Source organism: Triturus cristatus, chromosome 7 (assembly GCF_964204655.1).
Source record: "Triturus cristatus chromosome 7, aTriCri1.1, whole genome shotgun sequence".
Classification (NCBI taxonomy): domain Eukaryota; kingdom Metazoa; phylum Chordata; class Amphibia; order Caudata; family Salamandridae; genus Triturus; species Triturus cristatus.
The window spans coordinates 1,041,727,435-1,041,734,616 of NC_140590.1; positions in this window are offsets into that span (position 1 = coordinate 1,041,727,435).

Sequence of the window (7,182 nt, forward strand, 5' to 3'; positions counted from 1 at the left end):
CTTGCGTTAGCAAGATGGTCACTCCCTGACCATAGGGGAGATTTCCTTCTGTCCTCTGTGCAGCAGAGCGTCGAAGTTCCCGTCTTCTTCTTTGTAGTAAGTTGATTCCAGGATGTCTGAAGTCTTAGGACACAGCTCCTACCTTTAAGCGGATTCTAGGGGCCGGACTACCTGCTAGGTCCCTCCCTAAGGGTGGGACCAGGAAGGGGGGTGGTTACACCCCCAATCCTTTGTCCAGCTCGCCCCAGGTCCGGGGCTGGTGTGCCCCAGGACCAATTTGAACTGGCATATGCACCGAGGCTCCTTGTGAGCCTCAGGCATGTCTGATTCTATTCAAGCCCTACCTGACCAATACACAAAATCCTGTCTGGGGTGGTGCTCGCACCTCCCCTGGCAGGAAACCCTTTATCCACGTCTCCCAAGCTGGAAGGACTCCCAGCAGCAGGAGGGCAGACTTGTGTCTGTGGTGGCAGCGTCCTTTTTGTGGAGCTGAGGCTATGTCTGATTTTACCCGGGTTTCAGGTACTGTACATGTCGTGTCCCTCTAGAAGGGTGGAATGCTAACCCCGTCGCCAGAATTGGCGAGGGGTTAGTATTCCAATTCGTATAACACCTTACTCGACATGTTTTGATAAAGCCAACTCAAAGATAGCATTTAACCGCGAGGTTCATAATGCACTTAAGAGTATATGGTATGACGATATCTGGAAACGGTAGAAGGAAGTTGTTCCGACCACTGCAGACAGGCTCAGCTCATGCCAGAGCACCATCTCACATGGAACCAAGCACTCTGCCTTCAGGATTGTTAAGGCCTGCCATAGGAGTGACTTATAGGTTACCAGGTGTCCCATTTAAGGTTAGGTATAGGTATACTACACCTAAGTAAGAGGTGGTTACACCAACTTACCCCAGCTGAGTGATCAGCCAGTTGTGTCAAATTGTTAGGCCAGGCCAGGGGTGGCATAATACATGCTTCAGCCCCTGGTAGGCTTTAGCTACACCAATGCCCTGGGTACCTAGTGTACACTGGGCACTGGTGATCTAGTTCCAATGGGTTATACACCTAGGGTACATGGAGTCCATTTTAAAGAGAGAGCAGATGGGCTGAGATCCTGAATGGCAGGATCTCAGGCCAACTAAGTCGAAAAACCAGCTAGACACTAGGCAAAAAAATTGGGGGTAACCATAGTCAGATATCCACCTTCCTACACAACCCCCCCCCCCCCCCCAAGCGAAGGGAGATAAGGCTGTCCTTGACCAGGTAAGCCTCTATTGCCCAAGTGGCCATATAAGGAAGAACCAGCACTGGCATGGTTACCCCCTGTCTCATGGTCCACTAAGCAATCCCTCACCCTAAAGGTATCATAGGGTCCCCACCATAGGGAATCTCTACCTTTGGTGTGTCTTTGCAAAGTAAAAGGCTGGTGTAGAGATGGAGTACTGAAGTGAGGGTCCTCAAAGTGAGGCTTCAGCTTCCTCCAATCATCCTCCACCATGGATGCCTTTCTCTCTTTAGCTGAGTTGCACTGTGCTCTCAGGGTCAGCCTCTGGCTACCTAAAGCTGGAGGCTGGGTCCCTTTTGTGGGCTCACTGGAGGGACAGGTCAGGTTTGGGGCCCTAAGGTCCCATGTTTGCCTGTGCCCAACAGAATCCCTCTGGGGGAGGTCCCTAACTACCTGTAAAGGAGATCCCTCAGGAATGTTTTTATCCATCACCTGGCTAAGGCTACTAGTCAGGCAATCCTCATTCTTTTGATGGGGGGGTTCTTGTGGACAGGGGCCCTCTTGGGGTCCACTGGCCTCCCTGACCTCTGCAGCCCTGGGCTGACGGAGGCAGGGTAGAGAGAGGCAGGCTACCTGCACCAGACTTGGTCCCACCTTGGAAGGGGCCACTGACATCAGAGGCTCTGCCAGGCCAGGCCTGGCTACCTCTGGGGCAGTTACTTCACAAGGGGTGAGGTCAGATCCCTGAGGAGGCTGACCTTTTCCTAATGTCTGGGGAGAGGGAGACTTTTCTTCCTCCCCACTACTCTCTGTTTGTGTGGAGTGATCCATAGTTTCAGGCTTCACTACACCTATGTCAGTCTGAGTATAGGCTGAGACCATTACAGCCTTGCCAACCTTTTCAGGGGGGCACTCAGTTTGTGTTTGAGCTGTGACTGTCACAGCTCTGCCAGTCTCTACAGGGAAGTTTGTCTGTGCCTGGGCTGTGGCTACCACTGTCCTTCCAACCTTTCCAGGGAGGAAATCTATTTGGACAGGGGTTGTGAATGGCACAACCCCACTACCCTTTTGTGAAAGGCCTACCATTTTAGAATGGGTGTCTTGTTCAACTCCAGCCCAAGCTGAGAGTTCTAAGTCATTCCCCAGTAAGCAGTCTACAGGCAAGGTTGGGGACACTGCCACCCTTTTAGGGCCAGTGACACCTCCCCAGCTAAGACATACCTCTGCCATGGGATGACTGTTCTGTTTGCCATCAATGTTAGTTACCTGGTATGAGAAACCAGGCAAAAGCTGCTCAGAGGGAACTAGCCAATGGGCCACCATAGTGATGCTAGCTCCAGTGTCTCTGTAGGCCTCAGCTTTTGTACCATTGATGTAGGGCTCCTGTCTGTACCTACCCAAAGTGTTGGGACAGGCAGTGAAGTTGGCAAACCCCATGCCACCATCACAGACAAGAGTAGTTGCTGTAGGGGAATTGGCTAAGCCAGGGTCCCCCTGTGTTCCCCAAGTAAACCCACCCAAATTTCTGGGGGCACTCCCACCACCTGGGGGATTACTGCTGACAGTAATAGGTGGTGTGCCATGAGTAATTGGAGGAACAGTTTTGTTTTTAGCCTTTGGGCAACTGCTGTCAGTTTTCCAATGCCCAGGAATTTTACATTCATGGCAGTAAGGCTTTTTAGCTGTGGTAGAGGAGGGAGCTTGGGACCCACCACCCTGTGTGGAGTTTTGGGGCCCTGAGGAAGATTTCTCTTTTGCTTTATCCCCACCCTTCTCTTGAGGCTTGGTGGTATCTTTCTTTTGGTCACCACCCTGGTTTTTAGGCCTAATCCTGGTCCTGACCCATTTATCTGCCCTCTTTCCCAATTCTTGGGGAGAGGTCAAATCTGAGTCTACCAGGTGTTGATGGAGAAGCTGGTTTTGACAATTACTTAAAATCTGCTCTCTCATCATCAAATTGTACAATCCTGTATAATCTGAAACCTTACTTCCCTGCAACCAACCCTCCAAAGCCTTAGTGGCACATTCCACATATTCAGACCAGTCCTGAGTCTGTGTCTTCTGGGTATCTCTGAACATTAACCTGTACTGTTCAGTGGTTAAGCCTAACCCATCAACTAGGACACTCTTCAGGACTCTGTAGTTTCTGACATCCTCCTCCCTAACAGTGAGGAGTCTATCTCTGCCTCTTCCTTCAAAGGAGAGCCATAAGATTGCTGCCCACTGGTCTTCAGGAACCTGCTGCACTTTGCAGGCTCTCTCAAGAGCAGTCATCCACTCGTGGATATCATCCCCACTTTTGTAGGGGGGCACAACCTTGTACAGGTTCCTATTGTCAAAGACCCTATCTTTGTCCTTAGGGACAGTGCTGCCACCAGTGGGTATAGACCCACTCTCTCTAGGTTGCCTAGCCTTGTTCAGTTTCTCCTCCATCAGGGCTACTTCTAGCTCCTGTCTCCTGATCCTTAGCTGAGCTTCCTTCATTCTGGCCACATGCTCCCTCCTCTGAGGGCTGGTCATCCTTCTTCTGGAGTGACCTTGAGAGCCTCTAGAGGTATGAGAAGCATTAGAGTCACCTGAGTGATTCCTTTGCCTCCCAAACCCCTGTTTAAGTCCACTAGGGAGATCCAATGGGGTGACCCCATTGTCAGCCCCCAGTAGCCTTAGTTTAGCTGGGCCAAGTATAACACTTGGCACTGGGCTAGTTCTCCCTTCATCCTCACTACCATCTCGATCAGTACCCTTATCACTTTCATCCTCTGTACTCTGTAGTCTGATTCTCATCTAAGGGGTGACTATTGGAAAGGGGTACCTCAGTGGCATTTTCAGAAGGGGGGCCTCCTGTTCTAGTCCCTGAGGGGCCTACTGGGAGGCTTTCTTGAGAGCTCTCTGATCTTCATCAGCCTGTAAGAGTTCTCTGAGCTCAGTAGAGGTAGGGTTCTTGGGCTGTTTAAGGCCCCTGATAATAGCCAACTGCCTGAGCTCATTTTGGTATAGGGTAGCAAAGATGGTTGGTGCCCTCTGGGGGTCACTCTCGACAGAGATGGGTACATTGGACCCCTCTGCCCCAGCCATTGCTCTTAAGTGTGGGTGGATGTGTTGCAACTACCTACACTTGGGTTTTCCTACTAAACCTATCTAGTAGTTGTAGTCAGGGTGTGCTACTCCCTTTGCTCTACAACAACTAAGTTCAGTAGAACTTAAGTATATCTAATCTTGTTTTATATGTACCTACAGGTACCTGTGTGATCTTTCAATTGGTAACAAAGAGATTACAACGGTAAAACACAGCAAGCTCAAATCCAACCGCTGCTCACCAATGTGAGAAGTTGGCCTGGTATATGCTGTTCACTAATTAAAGTGACCACCTTGTACCATGCCAAGTAACCCTTATGGTGTGGTTGTAAGTCAACCTTTTCGGACTAGCTGCCCTAGTGGTAGCGTAGGCTAAGCAGTCTTTGAGGCTAAACTCGTTAAAGCGTGTTAAGCAAGCTGTTTTACCATATGTAACCCCCCTTTATACCAATGAAAGGACACCACACAGATATATATTCAAAATATATATGTATTTATTACTCAAAGTATACCCTAGACTCTTTATGAGCACAGGAGCACAAATCGTCAAACAAGAAAGTATTACAATATACAGAAGCTGCACTATATATGGATAGGCCCTGGTGGCCGATCAAACCATATACTAAAATAGTGGTAAAAGTACCACGAATAGGAAAGGGAAAAGGCCTAGGGCCTCTAGAATCGCTGGGCCTACAAGGAGCTAACTTCAGTTAGTGACCAGGAGGTCCACGGGTCGCGTGTGCAGTGAGGAAAGTTACACGCGGGCTCCCATAGGTTTTCAATGGGTGCGTAAAAGTTCAAAAGGTACTGCTAGAAGGGTCTTCTGGATGGACTACGAACTTAAGACTTAAAACACAGACACTAGAGATGTTTCTCTACACTTGGGCACCGGAGTGCCAGCTTTACCTCACCCACAGGGAGCGGGTGCATAGGTCTCGAAGTGCGTCGGGTTTCGTCTATGGATTCAATGGAGCCTGATGACAAAGATGCTGCAGGCGGTCGGTCCAGAAGAGATGCGGTGGATCCAAGGGTGGATCGGAGTTGTAGAAGACCTGAAAGCAGAGGGGACAGTGTTCACAGTCACTAGCCAGTGACCGGCGTGGCACCAGGTAGGTACCAGCCGATGTCGGGTGCAAACAGGTGACGAGGTGTAGCTTGTCTCCGCAGCCACGTGGTCCCTGAAGGTCGACGACATCCAGGAGTCAATTCACGAGTTGACCCACGCAGGCTCTCGCTGTCAGCGGTGTCGGCAACTCAAAGGAAGCAAACAAGCTTTGGCAAAAGCAGAAGTTGTGAAGAATGAAGAAAGCTGATTACTCTGACCAGCAAGGTCAGACGGGCTGCTCCTTTGGAGGGAAGCAGGGGCCAGTCTGGAGCAACCAGACCAGCATCATAGTTTTCAAGGTTCTTCGCCAAAATGGCCACTAGCCAACGGGCCAGGGACCGGGCAGGTGCGTCGAGATGCAAAGTGCAGAGGGGCCCCACGCAGATCGTGGAGATGCTGGAGGGCTCACTTTTAGTGCAGAGGCTGCTTGGATATTGGGCTTCTCAGGACCCAAAGCACAACTTGGAGGGAGCCTCTGTTGTCGCGCTTGCAGCTTGTCGTCGGTCTTTCAAGATGGCTGGCTCCACGTGTCTCGGTGCCTCCACGGGTTCCTTCTTTGCAGGGACTGTGGATCGGGCTGTGAGAGGTCTGGAGGTCCAGGTCTTGTTGAGCTCTGGGCTCGGGCTCCGGCGGGAGGCGGCGGCAAAGCAGACGTCGAGTAGCTGGTTGGTGCTTGCGTTAGCAAGATGGTCACTCCCTGACCATAGGGGAGATTTCCTTCTGTCCTCTGTGCAGCAGAGCGTCGAAGTTCCCGTCTTCTTCTTTGTAGTAAGTTGATTCCAGGATGTCTGAAGTCTTAGGACACAGCTCCTACCTTTAAGCGGATTCTAGGGGCCGGACTACCTGCTAGGTCCCTCCCTAAGGGTGGGACCAGGAAGGGGGGTGGTTACACCCCCAATCCTTTGTCCAGCTCACCCCAGGTCCGGGGCTGGTGTGCCCCAGGACCGGTTTGAACTGGCATATGCAACGAGGCTCCTTGTGAGCCTCAGGCATGTCTGATTCTATTCAAGCCCTACCTGACCAATACACAAAATCCTGTCTGGGGTGGTGCTCGCACCTCCCCTGGCAGGAAACCCTTTGTCCACGTCTCCCAAGCTGGAAGGACTCCCAGCAGCAGGAGGGCAGACTTGTGTCTGTGGTGGCAGCGTCCATTTTGTGGAGCTGAGGCTATGTTTGATTTTACCCGGGTTTCAGGTACTGTACATGTCGTGTCCCTCTAGAAGGGTGGAATGCTAACCCCGTCGCCAGAATTGGCGAGGGGTTAGTATTCCAATTCGTATGACACCTTACTCGACATGTTTTGATAAAGCCAAACCAAAGATAGCATTTAACCGCGAGGTTCATAATGCACTTAAGAGTATAAGGTATGACGATATCTGGAAACGGTAGAAGGAAGTTGTTCTGACCACTGCAGACAGGCTCAGCTCATGCCAGAGCACCATCTCACATGGAACCAAGCACTCTGCCTTCAGGATTGTTAAGGCCTGCCATAGGAGTGACTTATAGGTTAACACGTGTCCCATTTAAAGTTAGGTATAGGTATACTACACCTAAGTAAGAGGTGGTTACACCAACTTACCCCAGCTGAGTGATCAGCCAGTTGTGTCAAATTGTTAGGCCAGGCCAGGGGTGGCATAATACATGCTTCAGCCCCTGGTAGGCTTTAGATACACCAATGCCCTGGGTACCTAGTGTACACTGGTACAGGGGCTCACAGGGTGATCTAGTTCCAATGGGTTATGCACCTAGGGTACATGGAGTCCATTTTAAAGAGAGAGC